The 27,448-nt window shown below is 40.5% G+C and overlaps 1 protein-coding gene across 2 annotated transcripts in view; it reads right to left on the bottom strand.

Annotated features, from left to right (window-relative positions):
• LOC120767903 (trans-1,2-dihydrobenzene-1,2-diol dehydrogenase) overlaps window positions 1–27,448 on the bottom strand; it is a 240,011-nt gene that overhangs the window by 97,016 nt on the left and 115,547 nt on the right. For both annotated transcript variants that reach the window (XM_040094249.1, XM_040094250.1), the window contains exon 5: window positions 24,225–24,315. The gene's annotated coding sequence lies outside the window, so the exon portion shown is untranslated. The remainder of the gene's footprint in view (window positions 1–24,224; window positions 24,316–27,448) is intronic.

Below are 27,448 nucleotides of genomic sequence, written 5' to 3'. Positions count from 1 at the left end.
TACTTTTATTTTTTTTAATATTGTACCCAGTTTCACTCATTTACATGTTTTGCTGCAAAGCACCATTGGAATTCGTTGGGTGTGTCCAGCAATTCATATGACCTGTAAGAAGGGTTATGTTGGCGACGACGCGTGTTCCGGTGTTGTTTGTGTTGTTGGTGGTTTGCGCCTCATGAATAAAAAATAAATATAAATTTTTATGATGTAATAACATCTGTTTTAGTTTTTGGTTCATCCATATGGAAATAGGGATCATATAATGTATAACTTAATGTTTGGGGGAGTAAATGAGAGCAGGGTTCTTATTGAATATTAATAAAAAAAACTTCAGTATTCGAACGACTAATGTCTAAACTGTTCAAATATTTCTGGGAGAAACTCATGAGTCATATCTCTTCGACCAAACATCAACTCACAACTGAACTGAAACGTCTCACAAGCCCTAGGTTTTATCAAGGTTATTTCGAGCACATTATGAAACAGATAGATCACGCTGTCATAGACTTAACAGACTGCTTCAACGTGAGTTTTAACCATGTTAAGTCTTCCATTTATCAAGTGCTCAGTAATGCTTCGAAAAGTTGTAAAAAAAAGTTAGGGTTAAGTGTTTACAAATGTGTATTCGAATGAAGAGTAAAGTCTCCACAAACAAAGACAAATGTAACTAATAGTTCCAGTCAAAGTAAATATTTTAAAGAACGGTTATTGATTGTTTTTAGTGTTGTTAGGGTCCATCTATAATAAGAGAACTGTAGATTTGAGCATATTTATTCTTGACTTGTTCAAGATCATTATGTTTTCCTCTCATCGGTTCGCATTCCTACACAGTCAACAAATTTTTGATTTTGAAAGCTCAGCCAAATAGCTTTTTCACTTTTTATTGTTTCATTCAAAGAGATTTAAGTTTTAATAGAGATATTTAGAGATCTGAGTTGCTTCGACGGTTTAGTCGGACGTATGCAAATCCTTCTAGTAGATTATCGTTGGTGATTCAAGCATTATTTAACTCATAAAAGTCCCTCAAGTTCTACTGATGTCCAATATTTGATTCCGACTAAAAGTCAAGTTCGGGAGATGAAATAGATAATAAGCCCCAAGTGCATCGTAAGCCGTCCCCTCTTCAACGATGTAATAAGTTTTGGATTTGGTGTGAAGTAGGCTCCGAATTCACGAGATTTTCTCAGAGATAAAAAGAAACTTAAGACGCCGGAAAAATTCCGCCGAAATGGATTTGATGTCTAAACCGAATAATAATACCATAACTACACATTGCTGGTTGATTGATTGAAATGAGCGGCACAAGAACGCCAGACCGTAGGCGGCTGCATTAGGCTCATTGGCCTCCCGGGTGGTAATCAAATTAAGCTCTATCCAGCAACTCAATAAATTTGGTAAAATACCTAATTTTTTAAGCGTAAGCTTTGAGAGCTGTGGAAAATATCCCGCCTCAGCCGGCTGAAGTTTCGGTTTTGGCAAAGATAATGCCAGCTTATCATCATCCGCCATGTCTGCTCTGCATTTCACCGAATCCAATTTTCAATTTTACGAAGCTGGACCCCCAGCGGGCGAGGGGTAGAATTTGCCCGCAGTAAGGTATGCCTGTCGTAAAAGGCGACTAGTATCCATATGCACTATGTCTGTATTTTTGGCTTGCCTAGAAATTTCAGTTTGAAATGATATTATAGACTTTGATTGAGATTCGTTCTAATAAAAAGACATTTGAAGTTCAAGCGACAAATTGCAGCAGTCATTGAGTTTGTTGGGTGCTCAACTGGTAGTAGCAAAAGCAACAAGGTCCCACCGAAGACTGAAGTCTGGTTGCATGGGGAGCAGTTAGCCCAATCTGCTCATTGTGTTTGGCCCTTTGGGGAGGTTCGTGGTGTTTGCGGTTCAAACCTTAAGGCAGGTAGGATTGAAAAATTCAATTCAGTGTGGAGTTTCACTGCGGCCGGGTGCCGGACCCACAACACGGCAGATCGCCCTCGAACCCCAGAATATGTCCCTTCCACTCAACAAATTCGATCCAAAAAATACTTGCAAAAAGCATTTATTATTCGAATTTACTTCGTGCTATACCCTGTGCCGCTGGTGTTCCAAGATCTGAGGAGTTCTTGTAGGGACTCTTCAGAGGGAGTTTTGCTGCCATCAAACTCCTTTCACTGAACTATTTTTTTAGAAGATCCGTGGGTAAATATTTTATCAGCGACTAAATGAGCTCTAAATGTGTGACGCGAAACTTGTGAGGGTTTCTTCCAAAGCCAAAGTGACTTTAGATTACAACTTACACAAAAAGTTTCTCAAAATCCAGTTTTTTCAAATGGTTCTGTAAAGTCCAGTGAATATGGTGGCGGGTATCTGTGTAGCGCTTTCGCGGTTGTCATTTGTCGCGGTCGTTGAAGACCACTTACCACGTAGCAGAAGCGAAGAAAAGTGTGCGCCTTTCTAAAACCAAAAAATATTGTGTCTTCTGGTGCACCTTGTGATAAATCAAATCAACAAAGCAGCTCGATCGACTTTCCAGCCATTAAATGGCGTTGTGCTCAATTTGCGAACAAATAAGCGGCAAACGATATGTGGCAAGTCGCCATATGAGGCTTGGGTGCATGGTGCACTGCCGATGCTGCTATTAATAATAAATCACGGCAAATCAGCCGGATTGACTTTAGCCAGGCATCATTAAGGCAGGTACACGAAAACGAGCGACAAGCGAACGAACAACAACAACAACTTAAAGAACAAGAACACAAACGGTTGTTGGGTGCTAGAACCGCTAATAAGCAGGCGAATTATGGCCAGGCGCTCCAACTGGGCAAATAGGCAGTCAGTCAAAGCGAAGTCAGTTAAACAGCCTTTTATTGACAAGCGCAAAATCATCAATGTGCAACATGCAACATGCAACACACAAAAACACGCGAAGCAAGGAAAATCACAACAGTTACAGAGAAAACAAGTGTGGGCAACAGCCAGCCAAGTGGACGCGCTGCCACGCTTGCTGACCGTACGACTGACCCAGCGGTTGACTGATGTTTTGCTGTTACCAAAGATGTGTGGTGAAAACAATAAAGCGCATAGCCGACGTAAAACAACAACACGATTCCCGCGAAAAGCAACAAGCACGCAGCGTGGCCGCTCAAGCATTGTGTCGTGTGCGGGTTGACGCTTCGCCTTACGCTCACTACTTGCCGCATCAACACTCGCTGCGCGTCGCATCACACAGCGACCGGAGTAAATCTCGGCCGCGGACCTGGGCGGCGCAAGGCTTTTGATGTGCCAACCGACGCCCGCTTGTTTGGCATGCGCAAGCCATTGTTGTTGTCATGCTGCATGCTGGTGCTTTTGCGCAGTTCATTGCTTGCTGGAGTGTGCAACAAAGCGTTGCAGTAAGTCCGCATTGCTGCAGCGTTGTCAGAAGATGTAGCCCGCAATGAGGTTAGAACAAGCGGCGCCCAGATGTTACAACGCCGCTAATGATCAAGCTTATGATGATGAAGTGGATATATGACGTAGTCATAGCGTGGTGGCATGCAAAACACATTGAGGCGGCTAACCGCAAGACATAGGCGCATGCGCGCGTCTCTTCGGCCCGCGCACGGTACATGCGTTGGCTGGCGCGTCACACTGACTGGCTATGTGGCTAAGCGCCGCCAACGCGTTGCCACCCAATGTTGGCCAGCGCTATGCTGCGGCAGCGCCCAAAACACAACCGCGCGCTCGCCTCACCGCTCAGCACCTACGCGGCAGCGGTCGCCGCTTTCATACTTGTTGTCTTGTCAATTTGTTTTTTGGTCAACAGCATTTAAATAATGAACTCATACCACAAATGTTGCACGTTTGCTCTAATGTTCGCAATTTGTTGTCCATCGGCAGTGTGCGGCGCGGTGCCTTTTTTGTGCTTTTGTTCTTTGTCTGTCCCGTTGCTGTTGTTGGCCGTGTGTTACTTGTCATATTGGATTACCTGTGCCGGCTGGAGCTCGCGCGCCGTTCGTTGCTTCGTTTGTTGCATGCCGCCCCAACCAAGTGTGTCGGTCCGCTATGCACTTGTGCACTTACCGCGTGTGGCATATGTGCCTTACAATGCGCCCGTCTACAACAATGACTGCGGTATTTATTGTACGTAAATAGACGCACCAGGAAGACAATTTCGCTATTTGCTATTAATTGAATATGATTAAGTGAATGCGTAGCTGGAACTTGCCGTAATGTGTGAGGCATGCGGTCATTTATGTGTGTGTGTGTCTGACTGGTGGGTGGAGTTGTTGAAGCGTACATACTGTAGGTGGCATGGCGGGTGTCCTATTTTTAGCAAGAGAAAAGAGGTGCGTTACAGACTTTAACTGAATAAATGGATCGACTCGATGGCATGAGTTTAGTTTGAGCTGTGGTTGACATCCACTTTTCCCTATGTAACGACCGATTGATTGGGTATATATTCTCGCATCCTTCTCCATAATAATGACTCTATGAAATGAACGCAACCAATGTTTGTTTGGGAAAATTAAGAAATCCAAAGGCATATGCTGCTTGATTTGTTTCGTGGTCTCTCATCCGATATCGATAGACTCTTTTCATTAATTATGTCTCAATCCCGCTAAATCTAGATCTTCATAACTTAATCAGTCCAATAGAAGCTAAGGTCCACTGTTTTCATCTGCCGATAACGCAATAAATATTTTATGATTGATCGAATCGTTGGTAAGTATGGTATTAGATCTTACTTCAGTTTTGACTTTGTATAGATGTTTATCCTAATTTCATCGTAGACAAACTTTCATATCTAAAACGTCAGTCTTTATAATTTTTAACAGAAGCCTTTGAACCCAGACGTAATTGCGTTTTACGCCCATGGCTCTTCTCTTCTTTTTCATAGAAACGATATTTTCGAAATTCGGATCCAATATCCATGGAACTCTTGCAACTTAGCCACTTAACTGGTGTATGTATAGCCTTTAAGTACTTAAAAGAGGAATCTTTACGAACTAAAGATTATTATTATGTTATTTTCTTTCAATGGTGATTCATCGAGATATCATTTAGCGATCAGTTATTTCAAGTATATCCTCTTACCTCAGCCCCAAGTGTTCCTTCATTTAGAGTCATTGAAACAGTATTTGGCAGCCTTTCTTGATAAGAAAAGGCGGATTCTCAAATAATCTTGTGATACATATCTCCAGAGCAAGATAAAGGCCAGTTCGCAGTCAACCAACAACCACAATCTCTCGGATCGGCCAAACCGATTGAAACACCATTTCTTCCAAGCATGACTAGTACCTCAAACAATCAAGACCACTACTTAAAAAATATTCCTCATCTAAAGCTTTATTTTCGGAACATTCCACACGGATGGACAGTCTTGAGGCAACAGCATTACCGGGTTTTCCAATGGGGATGATATGACTTCTATGAGTCGTTCCGGCCATTCTTAATATTTCATGATCCGCAATTTTTTTTCAATGTATTATACGCGAGAACAACGTTCCAATAGTGTGTTCGCTATTCGTCGAATTGTTGAATATTTTGGGCATACATTTTCTTTAAGTAATGTTCAGGCGCCATTCTGACAACGAACCGCCCTAAGTAATGAAAAGATTGCTTGTGTTAAGAAAAGTGTGGTTGAAGACCGAAATTTGTCGACCCCATGAAGTTCTCAAGAATTTGGACTGTCTCGAACCACAAACTGGAAGATTTTGAGGAAGGATTTGTGCTTGCATGCCCATATAATTATTCTCATTCAAGAACTGAAGCCACAGTATCATCGTAAATGTCGTGAATTTGCCTATTTTGCCTTGAAATAACTTGAAAACGATAACAATGAGGCTCTCTTTCCTCTAAGGCAACCTAAAATATTACATACTAAGGATTTTGCGTTCGACAATCGGGTCTGAATAAACGGAAAGGATTGCGAATTTTACTCGGGCAAGAACTGTGGACTCTCCAGCATTCCTAAATATTATTTATGAGGCATAGTTTTGACACTACCACAACATCGACATAACCTTAAAGACGTTCAAATGACAAAAAGAACTTTTACTTAAGTAAGTTTTATTGCAATTTTGCCATCCTTTTCTCTTTAAAAAGTGCTAAGTTCCTAGTTGGTTACTAACTGAAAAAAGGCTGCTTGCATATTAGAAAGGTATGGAATATTCAAAAATCACGTCAACGAATATATTACCTAAATAGCTGTAGAGCAAAACATTATTTTCAACCATTGAGCTGCTAAAACCTCTGCCAAAGAGAAAGATGTTTGCCGATTCGAACTAAATAGTGGTTTTCGGCTTCTGGACTCGTTGTAGAGTTAAAGCTTAACATACGAAACCACTGCAACCAATGTAAGCTGAGAAATGCTTTCTGCCTCAAGGCCCCGCCTAAGTGAATATTTCCTCAAAAATTGTGACTTTTCCAATTCTTTTCCACCACCGTTCAGTCCGCTGTCATATAAACACTGAGTTTGAGATAGGTAACCGAGGTTCGACAGCCTATTCGAAATAAAAGCTTCATCAGGAAAGACTCTCCGAAAATCAGCCGCTTCCGACGTGTCTGCAGAAAGCAAATCACCAAACATTTTCAACGATTTTCCGCCCACCAAAAATGCGTTCAAATGAAATCAATGCTGGGTAAGTGGCGGGGCTTGGATCAGTAAGGCAAAATGAAGGGAAAAAAGCAGCAACAACAACTATAGACACACAACTGCAAAAACTGAGCGAAGCTTATAATTTAAATCTATTAGCGAACTGCGACTGAAATGAGGCGCACCGAATGCGCCGAATAAACAAACGAGCTGTAACAACAACAATAGCAACAACATTAGCAAAATTATATGCGCCTACAAACATAGGAGCAACAATAGTGCCACAAATGCTGTGCAATAACCATAGATAAACAAAAGCAACTACAACAACAACAATAGCAAAAATGCAATAACCGAAAAAAACTCCGCCAGGCAAAGCGCGAATGCACAGTGCTTGCAACAAATTGCCGCATGCAACAGTTTAATGCATTTTAGCTGAACTTTGTTGTTGTTGTACGCTTTCGCTGTGTTGGCAATAATTTGCTGGTGTTATTACCAGCAATATCGGCAACGTTGCTGTTGTTGTTGTTGTTTTAATACCCGATCGCTGGTTGCTGGCTGCTGCCCTCGTATATTTAAGGCTGCTCAGCGCAAAATTTGACGTTAAAATCAATTTGAAAACAATTTAAGACAATGTTAACAAAACGTTAAAATGCCGCCGTCGACAACAATAACAACAACAACTGAAACAGAAACAAAAACACCGATCGTTACAACTATTAGCAACGCAATGCGATGCCGTTGCCACAAACAAACAAACAAAAAGAGAAAATACAATAACAACAACAAAAGAGACACGAGCGCGCACATTAGACACACGCCGACACACACACACGTGCAACCGGCGCACTCACGCATATACACACTTCGTGATGGTGTATCGTGTGTCGGCCAAGCGGCCGCGTTGCAAGTCTCGAGCGCGCCGTTTAGCTCCACAGCTGCGTCGTGGCACGAATGCTGCGTTGTGGGGCAGCAGCATGCAAAAAAGATGGAAAGATGTCGACTTGTGGCATGAAGTGGGCTTTTATTGCAAATTCTAGTCGGCATTGTTATGGTTGTACGCGTTGTTGTTGTTGCATTTGCTGTTACTCATGTTGCGGCCGCGGCAAACGAGGAAGACAAATTGTAATAGAGCGTATCAGGTTACAAAAGTCAACGCATTTGCCGACCGTACCGTTGCCACAACAAAAACGAAAAGAAAGCGAGCACGTCTACACACACACACACACAGGCGCGCGCATAAAAAGTGCAAAGAAAGCTACAACAAGATATCGATTGTAATGCTTTTGGTTGCGGGCAGCGGCAAAAACGGCGAAAAAAGTCGGTGAAATAGGACAATCAGTGCAACGAGTGCCATGCAAAGGGCGCTCCACAGAGGTGGGCCTACTTACTTCGGTCGGTCCACGGAAAGGTAGGCGAGCGCTTGAATGACCGACGCACTGTCCAACTGTTGACCAGGCGCGGCTCCTGATTTGTTGAATTGTTGGCTTCCGATAGAATGATGTACTGACTGACAGCCGATTGAGTTTAGAGACAGCTGGTTGAGTCAACGATACAGACTGTGCTGCAAAATATACATGGAATGACTAAAGAACTTTGTGACAAGTATTCTACAGGGAATGATGAAGCAAATTGCTTGACACGCAATTACTACAGATGTGTAGAGATCAGGATATGTTTAATTCACGCAATGTTAAGAGCTGATCGAGCAAAGATGGCTAAAAGTCGTCGTCGTCGTTAGATCAGGAATGTAAATACGGACTACAGTGCGACCTAAGGTCAATTGTGCCCTCTCTTAAGTCAAAATGACTCACCTAGCCCCAGAAAATTGATAAATTCCAATATATTGCTAGATACTAATGAGGCGATGTGATCCCTATTTGGAAACATGGATCCAAAGATCTTTATACTGCGCATACAGACGGCTGTGCAGTCAATTAGCATGTTTTCTGGAGTTTTCAACTCCAAGTCGCAGAACCGGCAATTCGTACAAGAAGCTAGGCCCATGTTATATAAGTACTTATTGAGGTTACAATGGCCATTGTAGAAGGTCTGAGTTTTTTTTTTGGAGGTTGATTACATATGTAGTTAAATCTTTTAAGGTTGTAACCACCTATTAGCAAGTTGGCATAGCGCACGCCTAGGAGTTGTTGCCACTGCTTCTCCCTACCCACGTCTTCATCCTTGCAGATCAGTTCCTTTATGGTGTGGGGACCAACCACAATTAAAGGTTCCGGTCCTACTATGTTGGTGGAGGCTGCGGAGCGGGCAAGCTGATCAGCCAGTTCATTACCGAAATAAGCTGCACTTGGTTACGATCTGATACTCGTAGACTATTCAGTCGTTCTATACACTGCAGTAATCGCAGGAGGTCACTTTCGTACCGAAGACATAAGATTTGTTACTTAGGGTTTTATTATAGATCCACTCAAATCTCTGCCATACTATCCGGGTATTTGGGAAACCTTTATTGTAAAATTTTAAACCAAAGTATTGAAGCTTGGACTCTCTTAAAGAATCATTTAAACGACGAGATTCAAAAACTAACAAGAATTTGGGACGGCTTTTCTTGTCTTTGCAGAAAACATTTCCCAACTCATGTTCAGAAAAGATGCCAACTTGACAGTCTTTGATCGGACTTTTGTCAGTAATCCCTCCTACAATCCGATTTGTCTGAGCATATTGACCGTCAACCCAATTAGTTGCCTTGGATTTCCTAAAATTGTGAATCCGAAAAAGTCACTAAAAATACTCCCAGGTGCAGCTTTCCTCATTTTCGGACTGATTGCTTATTCAGACTACATTTAAGACCAATGAAAGCGCCCTATTCCGACAGAGAAGAAAGCATTTTCCAGGAACAGTCGCCCCTTAATTTGCAATGACAAAGCTTCGATTGTACTTCTGTTGAGAAAAATATTGTCGTACAAGACGTTCTCGTCCTGATGGTACAAATTAACTCTATTTCATACGCGTTTCCGTGGACCAAATAATGGAACACCAACGTCTTGAGGCAAACTTTGCTGTAGGCAAGCAACTGAGATCCTGGCCTAGAGACCTCTGCAGATCGTTTATGATTACGGCATGGCAATTGAATGGTGTGTGGTTGTAGAGCTGCGTTTACTGCGCGTTCTAGTTGTTTTGGAGCATAATCACTCAAACCGGAACTCTGAATTTTGACAACCAAGCTCTCTTTACAAAATTTGCAAGCGAAAATTATCATAAATAGCAACCGGAAGACATCATAAAATAAGCATGTACTCTGCTGAATAATAAGGTTTTATAAATTACACATACATACACGCATTTCCTGGACGCCAACTTGGGAAAGAGCAGTTACAGCAACTGTACAAGACACAAACAACAGAAACAACACAAAGAACAGACGTCATCAGGCGACAAAAGTCTGTCAGATGTTGAGGAAAGCACGTGGTGCGCAACAATGCTACCACCGACGAGCAACGCTGCTTTACAATAAAACAACCAGCAATACCAACAACAACAACAATGGCAACTATCACTAGAGCAGCGTGCGACACATCTTCAACGTCATTTGAAATTCCTATTAGTCAAAGTTGGATGGAAGCAGTTCAACCGGGCAGCAAGCAACCAAAGTAGCCGCACCAACAAACACACGCGTGGTGTGGGTAATTATGCGTAAGTGCAGGGTGAAAGAGGCGAGATTGGCGAGATTGGCGAATCGCACAGGCGGCCGATCACGCCGATGTTGATGGTGATACTTTACAAGCAAATTGATTCCATCATTTCTGCATCTACTTGACACATATCAGCGGCACGGCAGGAGCAGTTACACCAGTGGTGATCGTGGTGATGGCGGTGGTGGCGGTGGCGACGCTGATGCTGATGGCCGCATCACCGGCCGTCACTTGGTCAGTGGCGTAGTGACCGTGCGGGTGGGGCAATCACCGCACGTGAACCTACCACGCGGCGTGGCGCGGCGCGCAATTGCAGAAGCTCAACGGCCATTAGCATCCCGAGTTGTTGGAGCTATTTTGGTCATTGGACTGTCTTGACTTGCGCGTGACGTGGTAGCGCTGGCGAATTTTAATTTGATTTCATTTGATTGGATTTGCTTTGGCGCTTGGCGACGTAGCGAGCGAAACTGAGAGTTGCTATATGGCATGCCACAATGTGTAGCATGTTGCTGTTGTTGTTGAAAATCATTTATTTCTTTTTTTTACTGCTGTTCAGTGGGATGAATGAACGTTTGCAGTCGTGTAAATAAAAATAGAAATGCACAGAGCCGCTGGTTCAGCTGTAGCTGCGGCAGGCGCTGAGTCAACGCGTTTAAACGATTCCTTTGCTTTGTTAGTGTTTTTGTTGTGAGTTGCGTTTGCAACGTAAATTTTATGAAAATCTATGCAAGCTGTGTGGCTGGCAGACGACAAATTTTCACCGGATTCACATGTCGCGCATGCGGTTTCGCTGCTCTCTAATAATTTATGCCATTAGTGCTGCCGGCAGCGCTGCCTGCGCTCTCGGGCGCTTTCTAACGTAATTGCGTTAGCTTTCGTTGCACACGCAGCCAGTTGCTCTGCATACTTTTCATATGGAATATTATATGTTATAGATATTGATTTAAAGATTTGCATTTATGATTTCTAAACTTCAATTTGAATCGTCGTAAACTTTGGAAGAATCACGAAAACTAAGCTAATGAGAGTCGCTCAAATTGTTACAGGAGAGATAATGCCGAAATAATTATTATGATCGTGAAGTACACGTACTAACTGCTTTGATGATCGTAGAAACCAAGAGGCTTCGAAATAAACCTTAATGAGGGTCACATGCCTTGAGAATAAGTGATCTGTGTTAAAACTCTAGATCAGAATAAGGAACAGAAAGAGTAGGAAGTACATAAAATAGTAGAGAAAGTTGAAGCTTCAGCACATAAGACCAAGTGTTTCTTATACCTATGACCTACAACCCTTCTTTGTCATTTTTGAAGCCCTCTTATACCATCAGCCGTTTTTTTTAGTCAATTATTAAGTTTCAATGCATCTTCATATCGAAAGACAAGATCAATTGTTTATTATGAAAATATTTTGAAGGTGAAGGCACATATGCCTTGTGCTAGTACCCCTAAATGTCAGATCTGGAGTGTTTCGAGTGGAACCTTGTGCCCAGAGACCCACTTAACGTTCAGTCGACTTTCTTGAAACCAGATAGGCAAACAAATCTATAGTCAACTGATCGAACTTACATCAGATACATGGTTTTTAAGTCCACCTTTTCCAAAAATTTCTAGAATTTATTTATTGCATCTTTCAAGTATTTGTGGAATATAATTTTCAATCTTTCAGGCAAAACGAAAGCAAAGTACTAAATATATTCCTTATTCACCCGGATATTAAAGTTAATGGTTCTACGAACATACCACTTAGTTATGCCCGATTTAATCCCGTCAAACACGAAGTGTTAAAAGTTTATTTATAACGGTGGTCGATCCACGACAGGCAATGCACGACAGCCGGGTCTATGTTACCGAAACGGAACGTTTATCCGACTAAAAACTACTAACTCGGCGGTATTTATTCTGATTACTTCAGGGATGTTTCCTGCCGCTGCAACACCAACAACAATCTTCGAGATATTTCTGACGTGCAATGGCTGGGAGAGCTTGGCTGAGAAGTTTTGAGGCATCCACCATATAGCCCTGACCTTGCACCGTCGGACTACTATTTCTTCGGTCAATGCAGAACTCCCTTAATGGAGTAAAGTTGGTTTTAAGAGAAACCTGTGAAAATTACTTGTCGCAGTTTTTCGCCGAGAAACCAGAAAAGTTTTACACTGATGGAATAATGTCTCTAGCGGAAAATGGCAGAAAGTGGTCGACCAAAATTGTACATATTTTGTTCAATAAAGCTCATTCTAAATATAAAAAAATAAGTTGAAGTTTGATTAGAAATACGGAAATACTTTTTCGACTATCCAATAAATCAGGTATTCAAGGTCTGCATATAACTTGAACAATACTCTCTTTCTCACATCATAAGCCATTTTTCAGTACTAAAAATTTAAATAACAGAGTAAGAATCAATTACAATTACTCATCATAATTACTTAAGACCCCTATTCAGAACAAAGATTTCATTAGAATTCTAAGAAAAGTAATTAACAAATTTTGAATTTCCAAGAAAAAATTTTCCTTGAAGACACAGGGATTTTCCCGCCCTTGAGAATGCCAGATCCTGTTCTGCAACTAAGTTTTTGCTTGCCGTCGGGGTTTCCCCATAACTTAATTTTCGAGCTTACCTACTCTTTTTCGGAAATTCGTTTTGTTTTCCAGGTATTTCTTGCTGACCACCTAAGCTATGACTGTTACTACCCAAACCTTTGCATATATTCAAAGTTTTAAGACCTTACCCTCTATTTTAGTGTTTTTTGTTTCTTTCTTTCCATTTTGGCGCAGAAAAAGTTCAGCGTTCATTCACCTATGAAATTCTTGTGTTCCCGACTTTTTAATTTTTTTTTTTTACTTTCTTTATTCGTTTTAGTATATCGGTTATAGTACTATTAAATTTCATTCACAATTTGCGATTGCTGTACCTACTCACGTATACTCACTTGAATTTATGTAAAGAAATTCATGAGAGAAATTCTATTCCTAATACAAAAAAAAAGATATTTTTAGCATGGCATGAATGACAATTCAATGAATGGACAATACATTGGACATACAGTAACAACAGCAACTTAAATAGAAGAAAGGGTGTCCAAAGAACCCATCAACTGTCACGCCACTGCGAAAGAAATTGAGTTGAAAATTTAATTTATTAAACTGTAAACTTCGGAAGTTGTAAGGAAGATTTTTGTATAGACTCTCGGTGATATTTAACGATGTAAAAATGTATTTAGGCAAGTCACATCTAAAACTGTACTAAAGTCAAACCTCAGACCCATCAAACGAACTACAATACACGTTCGATTCGTCACTTCTCTACTCGCTATATTGAAAACCCTCTTAATACCAAAAAATTTACACATTAGTCAAACGTACCGAACTCATTAAAAGACAGTAACCTCTTGAGTTTATAAGATTTATACCAATTGTTTGTTCGCTTCGGCACTCTTAAATTTTCGGCAAAGAACGGGGTATACTGTTAGCATTCTCTCTACCGAATCTGAAAACAATTGTTGCCTCTACATCAATATTGCGCTATTGTTAAATAAATATCTTATATTGCATGTGAACACCGAATTCGACGAGCCTAGTCCAAAAGAAGTTGTTACTGTTGACAATTTCAAAAAGTCGGCAAATGATTTTTGTATGAACGTAAAATAAAGTTGGTCGAAATAATTGATACCCTAAAGATCTAGGTATGTATGTTCTAGAAATGGTGTTCATTATATGGCATGCATCTCATTCTCCAGATTTGGTCTCACCAACTTTTTCCTCTTCTTAGATCACGTGGCTTTGTATAGGAAAAATCGTAATTATAGATCGAGGGTTTCTTGACGATATTTCAGAGAGTCAACAGATAAAAATGTTATACTGATGAACTTTATCAGATGCACGGGTTGGTTCAGAGAGGAGACTATATAGTGGTGAAATTTAGTCTCGGTGGTTTCACAATGAGCCTCCGAAGAACATATGTAAATGCGTCGCCAGACTTTCACTCTACCTTGACCTCAAAAAAAGTAACACTAGCAGGAAATTCTCGATATTGGTGGCCTTTTCGGAGCATAACTCATAATAAGTTTGTCATGTTAAGCATTGTGTCTGATAGCATATTCGAGGTCGGTGAGATAATGGATATAATTGATAAAGATCAAATAAACATATTCAATGCTTTCGACAAAAATAAGACATAATTTAAGGCATAATGGCATAAATTAAGACACGAAGTGGGTTATGAGACCACTATATAAGAACAAAAGCTCGAAATTTATTGTATTAGTTGAACTTTGTATCTCAAGAAAATGTAACCAGTTTCCGTCAAAATGGCACATCAAGTGTTAATTGAGCCCGATAGGGCGACACTCCTACCTACCTTCCGTGAATCATTCAGTAAATGCAACCTATTATCTCTCAAGCAAAGATATTCCTCAAAGAAAGCCAATAAATCGCATAATACTCAAAATTCTTGTCTTCTTTAACTATAAAATGTATTCTTAACAGAGTCGCCAAAAAACTATAACAACTGTATAAATACTTTTCTAATATCAACACGATACTTCAAAGAATTCTAATTCTGCAACCAAATAATTACAAGATATTGCAAATGACAACAAACTTATTCTACGAAAATCCACAAAACTTTACAGTCACACACACATACACCCCAGGAGATCACTTGTCCCATACATGCAACCAAATCTATAAGAGACATCTCCCAGAAAAGTGCAACGAAATCGCCAAACAACAATCACTGCAGTGACAACCGAAGCAAGCAATTAAAGCGAATGAGAATCAGATCAAAGAGGCAGGAGAGAAAGAACACAAGGCGAACGAAAACACCACTATCGATTGACGACAACCAGCGACAACTAACGCCAATCTAATAGGCAGCAACACAGTGCGGCAATGATCGCCAACAAATTACGCGCTTGCTGCCACATTAATGTTGTCTAATGTGCAAGTTGCATGCAACGTGTGCCGCAAATGCACTCATTTAGGTGCTTCGACACCAAACTCCTCCTGTGTGTATGTGTGTGTGTGTGTGTTTTAACTACTCTAAGGCATTTAAGCCATTAAATGGTCGCCACACATAACAAATTGCAATTGACAATCAAGTCGGCCGTGCAACAGTTGCAGCCAAACTGCAACAACAGCAGCCGCATACGAGCTGGGCTACTAGCGAGGTGGCGCATGCGGCGGGGCACGCTAATGGAGCACTGCCAACCAGATGCGATCGAATTTGTAAGCGATCGATACAAAATCACAGCAAATCGATTGGGTGAAATGATAATGTGCTGCTACAAATGGTTAGTAGGAAATGGCCAACAGCGTGAGCCACATTTACAACAATATTGACGACAAAAACAAGCGGGGTAAAATTGCAAAATCTAAGGTAGTTAGCTGTATGTGAAGGAGGTGTGCACTCGTATGCCGGTGGCGGTGTGTGATAGGGTTGCCATGTCTATTTTGTTCGAGTTTTAGCATACGACTGATACTGTCAAGATGATACTTTTCTTTTCAGTAATGTGGCTGTGGAATCAACAATTTTTACCCTCATAAGAAGAAGTCCAACTCTCAAGAATATATTTGCTGAGATTTCATGAGTTTTTCACCACAAAGTTCTGTGCGTTTGATTGTAATGAGTGGAATTTCGAGACTACCAGCATCTTTGGCCATCCGTTTGAGTAGACAGAAGAGTTAGAAAAAAAAGTTCCCTCAATGGTGTACGCCTCTTAGCGAAGTATTTAACCTAAATTGATACAAGAGGTCATTGACCTCAGGAAGGATTGTTGACATCGATAAAGCTAAACAAAGGAATCATTGACCTTAGAAAGGGTGGTCGCATTCGCTAATTATAAAATAAGCTACTGATCTCACCTAGTAGCCTTGAGTTGCTGACCTACATAAATATAAACTCAAGGGCCACTGGCTTCATCAAAAGGATAGTTGCTGACTTCCCTAAATGTTAAAAAGGATTACTAACCTCTAATAAGTCACTCACTTCAGTAAAGATTGTTGACTCCACCAAAGGTAATTGACCTCAGGAAGGGTTGTTGGCCTCGGTAAAACTTCGAAAATCTGTCATTAGTTAAAGTTCACTTATGCAGATACATATGTGACTAATGATAATAAGAAATGTTGGTGACGGCCAAAAACATCAAAGAAAGGCGAAAAATATCCTTATTTATGGACTTATGTGGTTTAGAGGCGATATAAATAATTTACCCCTAGCTATATAGGTATAGTTCAGCGAATTAAGAGACAGCGGCTACGAAAGTATTCGGCGCAGTACCCACCGGGGGAAGCAGAGAAAAAAAGACCTCCATTCTGTTGCAAAGACGACGTGGAGAAGGACCTGGGTTCGCTTGGAATCTCCAATTGTCGCCAAGTAGCGAAAAGAAAGAACAACTGGCGCGGTATTATAAACGCGTCTATTACCGTCTAAGCGGTGTCTACGCCAATAAAGAAGAAGAAGCTATATAGGTATATTCCTCAAAAATATGTAAAGTCATTAGCTTTGATATCCTAAAGCCAACGTGCGGCTAAAGAAGACAATATCTATTAGTTACAGTCGTTCACTAAGATTCAGAACCTTAAGACACGAATAAGTAACATTAGAATGGCAACCCCAGAGTAGACAAACCAGTGTGAAAACTGTCTTTAGTCGACTTAGATTTTTTCTTGTTTTTGTCATTTTGCGTTTGGCTAAAATCGAATTTGAATGTTCGACAAGCATTAGGAAATTCAATACGCGAGCGGAAAAGAAAATAAAAATTAAATTCTAAGAGCTGACACACATATGTACGTATGTATTCATAGGTATATGAACATATATAACTGTATGTAGTATAGATGATGACGTCGAGGATGTTGGCGCTTACATGTACTCCAAATTATTCAACTGCTGCCAATTGCTGTCGATCGCACCCTGCTGCCTACATACACACAGGCACTCACACAGAGACACGCATAAATATATGGGCTGCTATGCAAACTGCAGTTGTTTTTGTTGTAATTGCTGCACCGTTGTAATTGAAAAAGCATCAACATTAATCTTGGTTGCGCTGAAATTTCGTAAAATCAAGATAAGACCCAGCACAGAGCAGCGCTGCGCTTTTGAGCTATTATATGTGCGAGTCTAAAACAAAAATATATATTTCTTGGAATAATCCGGCTGCAGTGAGCCAGCAGTCTTCGAGCGCTGTGATTCAGAGATGTCGATATGCAAAAATGCCAAGCGAACGATTGATAGTGTCAACGAATGAGTGTGTGTCGATCGGTGGGCGGCTGTGGCAGGATGAGCGAGCGGCAGTCAAAGAGGAGTAGGAGTGGTGATGGTTGGAGATAAGATTTGTGGCGCGCAGAGGACAGTATACTTGGATATACCCATATATATAGTAAAGTCAATGTTTCTTCTTAACTGTCAAGCGTTTCTAAGTCAAGAAATTCAGCAGCACCAAAGACAATGAAAATTAGCAAAACATGTCACATGGTGACACGAACTTACTCGCTGCTCTAGTTATGTCGAAATTCTAACTGACATGGCAGCAACAGGTACACTGAGCATTGCTGACACCGATATTAATATAGCTGGGTTACTTGGCTACTTGTCTACAGAGTCTATGATGTTGTTGCTAATTTATTCACGATTTTCTATGAAAAAATCGGTCAGCTGATAATTAGGAAACGCAATGAAAACAATCAATCTACCGCGGTAGTGGAAAATGTGGTGTTTTGAGTACTTATGGATAAGTGTGCACCGACTTTAGGTATTTTTTCTCTTATTTTCAAATGTCCATTCCTATTGTTTCTTTTGAGAATAACAATTTTACTACAGTTTCTCGATATTATCCAACACTATTTATAATAATGGTATCTTCTAAAAGATATAATGGGCGTCATTGAAGCCAATGTATTAACATATGGTATTCAGGGTTCATTTTGGGAACCCAACCCCTCGTCCCTAAACTAAGCTTAATTCCTGACTCCAATCGGGAATGAGAGAGAGATATTATAGAAGGCTACACAAGTTAGGTTAAAGGGTTAAGATCCCACTTGGAAGTTGAGTCCATAGTGATACCTAAAACTCCCCTACATACCCCTAATCCTAACCCTAACATATCGGTAAAGCGCTTTGAGGTTAACAAAAATGTTTTTCACAATTTGCGTTTGATAAGATTTTTAACCTCACCTTATGGGTGCCTCTTGTGAGCTCATGGACTTTGCAGTTTCCTGCCATTCCGAATGACCAGACACCGAATCGAGTCTCACATGGCTGTATGCTTGATGCAAGAGGCAGCACTTCGAAGCTATGCATCTCATGACGGCTTAATGCCAGCAGCTTCAGGTATTCGCTTGAAACACACTCTAGTTATACGGTAGCATAAAACTAAGCCTGATGAAGAGTTCCATTCAGAAAACTAACCCAACAAATATTCGTCTGACCTTAGATCCCTTCGTTTTTGTACCGACTTCATACTTCGCGGCAAAGGGTCTAGCTATATCTTTTAATAACTTCTAAATTAAGTCGAAGATTCTTACAAATTTTGACCCAACTCAAAACTGGAAGGCCTTTAAATATCTTATCCATCCTTTAAAGTAGAATGGTTTTGCTGCAATCGTCGGATAATCAGAGCGTTATACAGCAAGACGGTCATATATATCAATAGGTTAGGTTAGGTGAAACTGGTATCCCAGTAAGCCACGCATAGACCAGTTTGATTCATTGCGATATCAGATGAAATTCAGTTCCTAAGTCCAAGAGACGCGAATTTTAACAGACTCTGTGGCCCCACTATCGATACCTGATCCAGTGTATCATACCTTGGGGACCTCAGATGCTTACGGCGTAGTCTTGCCAGTACGAAACAAGTGCACAAGAGATACCCTATTGTTTCCCTAATGCCCTGTTCTAAACATTTCCTGCAGTCTTCGCGATCTGTCAGCCACATTCTACAATATATATGAATAACAATGATAACAAATCTGGCATGATTTACGCGTAAAATTGATCTTCGTATAACTTTGGTTAACTTTCAAAATTTTCAAACTCACTACAATTGTTTATCTTTAAATCTTTAAAACTTGAAGTCTTCATTCTTATCTGTACATCCAAGTCTAACTAGACTTCAAGTTCCATCATTCATTATTCCACTACTGAATTTGCCTACGTTGATTCTTTGCAGTCACTGTGGTCACATTCCTCATCTATGCCTTATTACTACTTGTTCTAAATAGTGATTTCTTGTGTACGTAGCCTCGGCAGCCAACAACCTGTCAACAATACTTGCCACAACCCTTGCGGTATATCATCTTTTGTGGCTACGACCTTAACGGTAAATAAAAACCAATGATCGACCTAACTACTAGGCTAAATTCCATGCAGAATAGTACACAAGGAAATCTGCTAGCAGAAAAGCCACGACCGGCTAGGAGTTGCGGGAAGGTGGGCGCAGATGAACAATGCAGAAGTGTGACGTGTAGAATTACAAATAAGAACAAAAATAATGTATACAAGAATAACAAAAATAACCGCAAAGCAATGCTTACATATTGAAAAACACACAAAGTTCACTGGAGTCCAAAGCCTGTTGAAGTGTTGACTTTGTTGGACGGCGGTTCGGTTATTGCACCGCCTCCTTCCGGCTGGACAAACGGTGGTTCGTTCGTTTGAGCGGTCGGTCGCTTGGTCGACTGGTCGGTCGGTTGGTTGGTTGGTCAAACTGTTGTGCGGCTGCTTGGTCGGCCTTCTTTGGTCTCATTTAGTCACACGACACATTGGCGATATTGTTGCCACGGCTATTGGCGGCGCCTCGGTGGTTTTGCTCTTTTTACTCTACTCTGTTTGTTTTGTTAGTCTTATCGGAAGGTTTTGGCTTTGTTGCTTTGTTGCTTTGCTGTTCTAATTGGGTTTGTTACCACATATGCTCCGTCAGCTTGTGTTTTTCTCTGATCGAATGCATTGCCTAATGGATTTATGCCTTCACAGCCTCATGTGTTTATTCGGAAACGCTGATTAGAGCCCCGAAAGCGCCGTTACAGTCATTCAAGCAGAAAACCAAGGCGCTGTACTTCATTGTTTTTGTGTTTTTTATGTTTCTTATACAGAAAAATAGCCAAGAATGCTAGCTTAAGCTTCCTTTTCATATATTTGTCACCACGTTCTTTGCTATACTCTCCACCGCCGAACCCTTTCGTCATTGTTCTAATCCTCCATGCTATAGACTTGGTTTTAGTTCCAGCGCTGCAGCGCTTCCTCAACTGCTGTCAATCCGTACAGCGGCCGTTGTGGATCGATGGGTGGTTATGGCTGACATGTTTCAGCTTTCATACTCTTGTACATGTCGCAAATGTTGCATGCAACACATTGCACACAGCATGCTGGCTGTGTATGTGCTTATTTCGATTATGTTTAGCCTTCAGCGCTTTCCCTATGATCATTTTTGACATGTTGCTGCTTTCCATCAACCGCCAGCACCTTCAGCACGCCACCGCTCCGCCGGCATACCCTTCCGCATGAGCACAAACCTCAAATATTTCTGCACGCCACTCGTCTCTTGAGCGCACAAACACTCCGCTAAACAGACACAGCCACACATATTGGCAACTGTCACCTCACCTCAACGACGACAACAACATACGAGTGCAATATTTTCCTTCCTGTGCTTGTTTGTGCAACTGTTTATTGCGGTTGCGCTTGGTCCCGATCGGTGTGGTATGGCTTAGCTAAGCTCGGCTTGACTTCACTTGGCTTGGTGTGGCACGGTGTGGCATGGAGAGTTCATGTGTTATAGCTTGTTTTGATTTTCTATCCACACGACGGAATATCAAATTGCATCACCATCAGCGGTGCATTCAGTGCACCATTAGCCACAGTGACAGTGGCAGCCAGCAGTGCCGTAGACATTGCAATATTGTCTATCGTAAAATAAGTGAGGTGGTTGTGTTCGGTTCCCGCTCTTCCAGGTGTTTGGTACGTATATAAATACTCCAGATCGATCTTCGAAACAAGAAAAATGTCTCCTTGAAGTCTTGATCTCGCTTATTAACTCAAAATAATAATATAATACGATGGATTTCCGGGCCAATCAAGTAGATCCAGTAAAAACACAAACCATATGTCTGAGATTTGAAAATTCACTCTATTTGAAACTGTCTTAAGAACCTTTCTTCCTTAGTATTTTCCCACTTTACGACACTTTTCATTTGTCGCCCGATTTTAAAAATCAACGGATCTTCACTATAAACGAAAGATAGCAGTATCTCCTGAGGTATCGTGTCCTCAGGGCCGCAACCAATTCTATAAATCCTCCAAAATGCGTCGGAAAGTTAATATTCTAATAGGCAACAGAAGATATTTCGCCTGTAAGTATGTCCTATGGGAAAACATTAGATTATTTTTGAGTTAGCTCCCTCTCTGTATAATCCAATCTCTCTGTATAATCCGATCTCTCTGTATAATCCGAGCTGCCCGACGGAGCTAAATATGCATTAAGTCTTTGGAAGCCTAAACCTGTGATGCCCACTTAATAAAGCTGAATGTCTAGTACTTGTCTCTGTTTTCAGCGATTTTCCATACTCTTATCTTAAGAAAACCTCAAACTAATCAATCTCAAAGCCGTATTAGATTATTATTTAAGGCAAATACTTCTTCGAACCAAAGCTCCAAAAGGAGTATATTATATAACAACTAAATTATGGTAGAGGTCCTTATAGGTCCTTGGGGGCTCTCATGGGTTTTTAGTAAGACTTATACAATCAGCTCTTGGTCCCCCGGGGGTCCTCATGGGTTTTTAGTAAGACTTATTGAATCAGCTCTCGGTATCAGTGATGTCTTCAATGACCTGACTTCCAACACCCACTGATTTTCAACTCAGTGGCTTAGCACAACTCCGTGACAACCAGCCAATCTCTAACTACCACAACAACTTTCAGCCCCAATCCCCTCCAAAAAAGAGTTACCACCGCCACTGCGCCTAGATATTCGCCTGGTAAGCTAGCTATCGGTTAGAAAGTACTATTTATGTAAATATCTATGTCAATATGCATGTAAATATGTAACAAGTGTGCGTGTGTTCGCGAGGAATTTTAATTACCGTGAATATGCAAATCGGTGTCAGGTCCACCGGCAACACAATCGCACCAAAGCGGTTGCATAATTAACCGCACAACTGTCACCGAGCCACACAAGTACTTGCAACAAGTACATGCACCATATATGAATGTATATATGTATGTATGTATATTATTGTGCAACTAAGGTGAAATCAAGGAAGCCAAATCAATTTCTAACAAAATAGAAATGCATTTGTTGGTTTTAATTTTCAATGCCTTTCAAGCCTGCCCCGACTCGCAGCCAGTCCAGTGCTCGCCACAGCGCCAACGAGCAAGCGACGAGATCACATATCACTGGAACGACAAACAAATGCGAACGGCAGCAAGTTGGTGACAAGAAAGCAGCACTTGCCACAACAAATAGCAACAACAGCAACAGCAGTGGGGGGAAAAAATAAATAATAAAAGAGTTGGAGAAGCGCCAAGCTTCGAAACGCTCGGCAGCACCTGTGCCAGGCAGTTGCAGTGGCTTGGTTCAAGGGTTCCACAAAGGCGCATTGTCTTGCAGAACGATTGACAGAAATTAGTCAGTGTTGTTGTTTTATGAGAGATGTATGGCTGGTATGTGTCACAGCAATCAGTTTGTTAGCAGCAAATCAGTCAGTAATTACAAAATGTCGGCTTAGTAAGCGATAACATCAGTTACTCGCATATTTTCGTGGCCGCGATGAATAAGCAAATTTGTTAACTGAACTGTGGGGCAATCGATCAAAACAATGAAATGGATCAAGGAGTTAACATTGTGTTCAAGAATGGAGTTAAAAAAAAATAAATAGAAAAGAACAAATTCGGTAGAGTCAATCTTTTTGGAAAATATATAGAAAGTGCAATAGCTTATAGTGCCAGAAACACTATACTCAAAACATTCTGAGATCCATCACATTATAGCCAGGGAATAATTAGTACAAACAACAGCCGGAACCCTCAAGCGCTTTCAATTTATAGAAAAGGGTATTTTGAGTATCAAACCTAGAGCCTTATTTGCAGACATCTTCGGAAGCATTTAATAATAGTTTTTGTTAGGGAGGCCAGGATATCTATTGGGCTTGTAAATATGTAGAAAGATAGATAAGAGTGACCTATGTATCTGACTCAGAATAAGAGCTTTAGAACCTGCGAAAGGAACTGAGATCTTTCTTATATACTAGTAAGTAAAGCGACGAACGATGGCTTTGACGTAATTTTTATACATGCGGTCGATTAATTAAGGGACCAAGACTAAAAACCCTGTAAAAAATACCACACTGACTACATCCGATAGAAGATTGTGTATGGTCTGCAGATTTCATCTTGAAATGGACGTCCATGTCAAGTTCTCTCGGTGAGGAAAAACAAGCCATCTTAATGTTAGGTGCTGAAGTACAAGTCTCTATTAGAACAAGTATTATTTTGTCTTCAATGTTACCAAAGCTTTCTATATGATAAGTGATTGTAATACGTTCCGAAGAAAGAAATTTAAAGAGTAAACTAGTTATTCAAAACTCACTCGATAGAAGAGACTGTAGGCGCATGATGGGAATACTAACTGGTCACACTCTAATGGCGACACACGCCCGCAAGATGGGGCTGACAGATCGAGAAGACTGCAGGAAAACAATGACACCAGGGAAACAATGGAGCATCTCTTGGCCACTTGTCCCGCATTGGCAAGACTACACTGTAAGCACCTGGGGTCCTCATAGTATGATACATTGGAGGAGGTATCGACAGTGAGGCCTCAGAGTCTGTTATAATTCGCGTGAAGCGCTGGCATCACAAAGGATGACTACTTCTCTTGAACTTTGCAAGTCAACTCCATTTGGTATCGCAAATAACTGAAACTGGTCTGTACGTGGCCTACCGGATGAACCTATGCTGACCTAGTTATCCAAAAGTCTACAATTTGAAATCTGATAATATACTCACAGCGAAAAAAAGTCTCAATCTTCTCCGCAACTACTTCTGGATTTCATGTTAGCGTCGTTGGTTAGTTTTCAGCGTCCAAATGGCGGTTTCCCTGAAATTGGAAAAAGTGTACTTTGAATAAGGTTTTCGAATAAATATATTCTTTGAATAAATATAACATGTTTTCTTCAGCTTAATCTCTTTCAAAAGCGGAATAATAACAAGGCGGGAAGAGCTAAAGGGGTCCGACAAGAACAGTCTCGCTAGCTTGATTGTGGCAACGAATTTTCATAAGCAAAAGACAACAACGGGTTTGTAAGTCTTTAAGCATTATATTTAGGCCAATGCATTCATCATGAATATGGAAAGTCCACAGTAGCTGGGATTTATTAAACAGTTTTAGATCATCCGCTGATAAATCAGTGAGGTTAAAAAAGAATCATCTGCCGAAAAACACTACTTGCCACCGAACAGTCAACTGTCAGTCTCAAGTATTCAAACTGGAGATTCAATCACGCATAGCAATCACGTAATAATGACCGTCTCATTTAATATTTTACCTAACAGCCAACAAAGGACTTTGAAGTCAAAAAAGTAGAAGAAACCGCGCCGCCCATTACAGCATCATAAAACAGTCCTTTGCAGAGGATAAATAAGTCAAGAGTGAGGATTGCAACCGCAAAGAATACAAAAAGGACAGATGAGACACCTTAGAGATATGAACTACTGTAGCAGCGGAAGGCTGCCCGCATTTAACGCCTGACTTGTCAACAGAGGCGCAATGATACCAGCAACAACAACACAAACAAACCAAGATCCAAAGCAAAGGCTGCTGAATCATCGAAGCGCGCGCTGATTAACTGCCTCAGAATCCAAAAAATACCAACGCAAGAAGCAAGAAAAACAGAAGAGCTAAAACAACAAAAACAAAAACGAGAGCAAATGGAACAAAAAGGCAAGATTGGTTAGACAGCAGGCCGCAATTGTTTGCACAAAATAATAGAAAATAAAGAGTGCAAAGTAGGAAAAATCAAAGAAAGCTGCAGAGCAGTTGGCGCAGCTGAAGCGAAGTCATCAAAGAGCCGGACAAAAAAAATAAGAAAAGAAGAACTGAAAACTGTTTCACTGCAATTCCATTGATCACCGTTTGCGGCGCGTTGGCGGCTTGCTTTTGTAGTTGTGGCAAGAGAAGCGCCTGCGCACAGGGCAAAATTGATAAACCAACAAAAAAAATAGATTGCCAAATAATGCACTACATTTGCAATGGCTTAGTAACTGTCGACCAATAACAAAAACAACAACAATAACAAGAGTAAAACTAAGAAAACACCACCAAACACAGGCGCAATTGGGCAAAAGTATTCCGAGGAAACTCATCTGCCCGGGCGAGTAAGCTAACAAGTGTGCGTGTATATGTGCTTGTTTCGGTGAGTGAATTAGTAACTGTGCAACAGCAGCCGTTTAGCAACACATTATTCGATAAAGTATACACTTTTTATGTCACCTTGCTGCTGGCTCTACTCTTTTGGCGCGCAAAATCAGGACAACTTGTCTGCCTCGGCCGAGACAAATAGACGACAGACAGGTTGTCTTGTATTGTTTTGGCTGAATGCATGTTGCACAAGGTGCAACATCGTTAATACGGTTTTGTGTGTTGCAATTCTTTTGTTGTTTTGCATTCTCATTTGCTACACATGCCGGTGGCTGTTGCAGGATTCTACGAAATGCTCGACTTGTGCCTCTATGACCAGATTTAGCAATTCCTAGAACTGTTTGCTGCAACCTAATGACAATTTCGTACATTTCTTTATTTCTTTGGTGTATGCCGTAACTGTAAAAAGAATTCACAAGAAATTTGAAGAAAAGGAAGTGTGGCAAGGTGTTTCGGTATTAGCAAATATATCAAAATTTTAATTTTTAATTTAATATAGAAGCCTACATTGCGCTTCTTATCTAATGGATATTGAACTCAACTTCAATTAACCGAGATACATAGACACGGAATTATATTAAATAAACTCTTTGTGCTGTTGTAAGGCCAAAAGCAACATTTTCCTAATATTCCTTTCTCCATATTCGTATCTGACCTCAAATTAAAGTCCCGTGTCGCCCTTTAAATCTATTTCCTATGAGGTATTAAAGCTGTTTTAATTAAGTCTGCAGGGTTACACAGTTTGAATCCTTTGCTAGATAGTCTGGACCTTACTACTGAGGTGGAGCCAACTTGTGTACCTTCTTCATACATATATATTTTATGAATAAAATAAAGTCTTCAGATGTATCAGAATAAAGAAAATTCAGCTAGTTTTTTAATAAGCTTCGAACCAAATCGAATCAGTTTTAAAGAGATCAATGGTTGGAGCTCAAATTAATTTAGTTGAATCCTAAATGTAGGCAACACTTCCATACAACTTATTTAGGTGAACCCTAAATGTAGGCAACACTTCCATAAAACTTTCATATAATTAGGGTTATCATATCGGTCTTGATCAAAATCAGTCCCGTTGCATATGATTCCCCAGGGAATCAGTGCATTTTTCACGAAAATCAGAGAATTTTCACGAAAATCAGGGAATCAGTGCCAAAGGTAAAAATCAGGGAATTCCCTGACAAGTCAGGGAATATGGTAACCCTACATATAAGAATTATTTAAACGTCGACTATATTTGGGTACAGTGTTCGAGTATAAATTAGTTGAATATATGGTCAACATGGTCATCGCAATCATGCTAATGTGCCTTTAATTTAGTCAAAATTTGCCCTATGGCCTTTCAGAAATAATGTGCAATTTAAACGCTGATAAATTAATATGACTTAAACGTTGCCGACATTTTGGTGAAGACTGTAAAATTCAGGGTGTATATGAGAAGAGTAGACTTCAAGGTACCCTAAATGTAGGCAATAGTTTTATGAAGCTTCGAACAATAGTAAATTAATTTTATTTGAGCATTGCCTACATTTAGGCGTAGTGCTGGACTGAACAAAAAGGTATCCAACACAAAAAATTATTTTTTGGAATATCATCTAAAATAACTTTGAAACACAATTCTTCTTAATTTTCAAATAATCGGTATTCAGGTTAATTTATCCTACATTTTTGCACAGAGCTAGACCGTAAAACGTACTGAGTACATACATATATGATAAGAGTAGATTTAATCCAATCGGCAAACAGGTTAATTTTATATTACCCTAAATGTAGGCATTTTGATTCGGTATTAAAATAAAAGGTTTTCTAACATAAA

This window comes from Bactrocera tryoni, chromosome 2 (assembly GCF_016617805.1).
Source record: "Bactrocera tryoni isolate S06 chromosome 2, CSIRO_BtryS06_freeze2, whole genome shotgun sequence".
NCBI classification, from domain to species: domain Eukaryota; kingdom Metazoa; phylum Arthropoda; class Insecta; order Diptera; family Tephritidae; genus Bactrocera; species Bactrocera tryoni.
The sequence above is the reverse complement of the archived record's forward strand: the minus strand, read 5'-3'. Positions and strand labels throughout refer to the sequence as shown.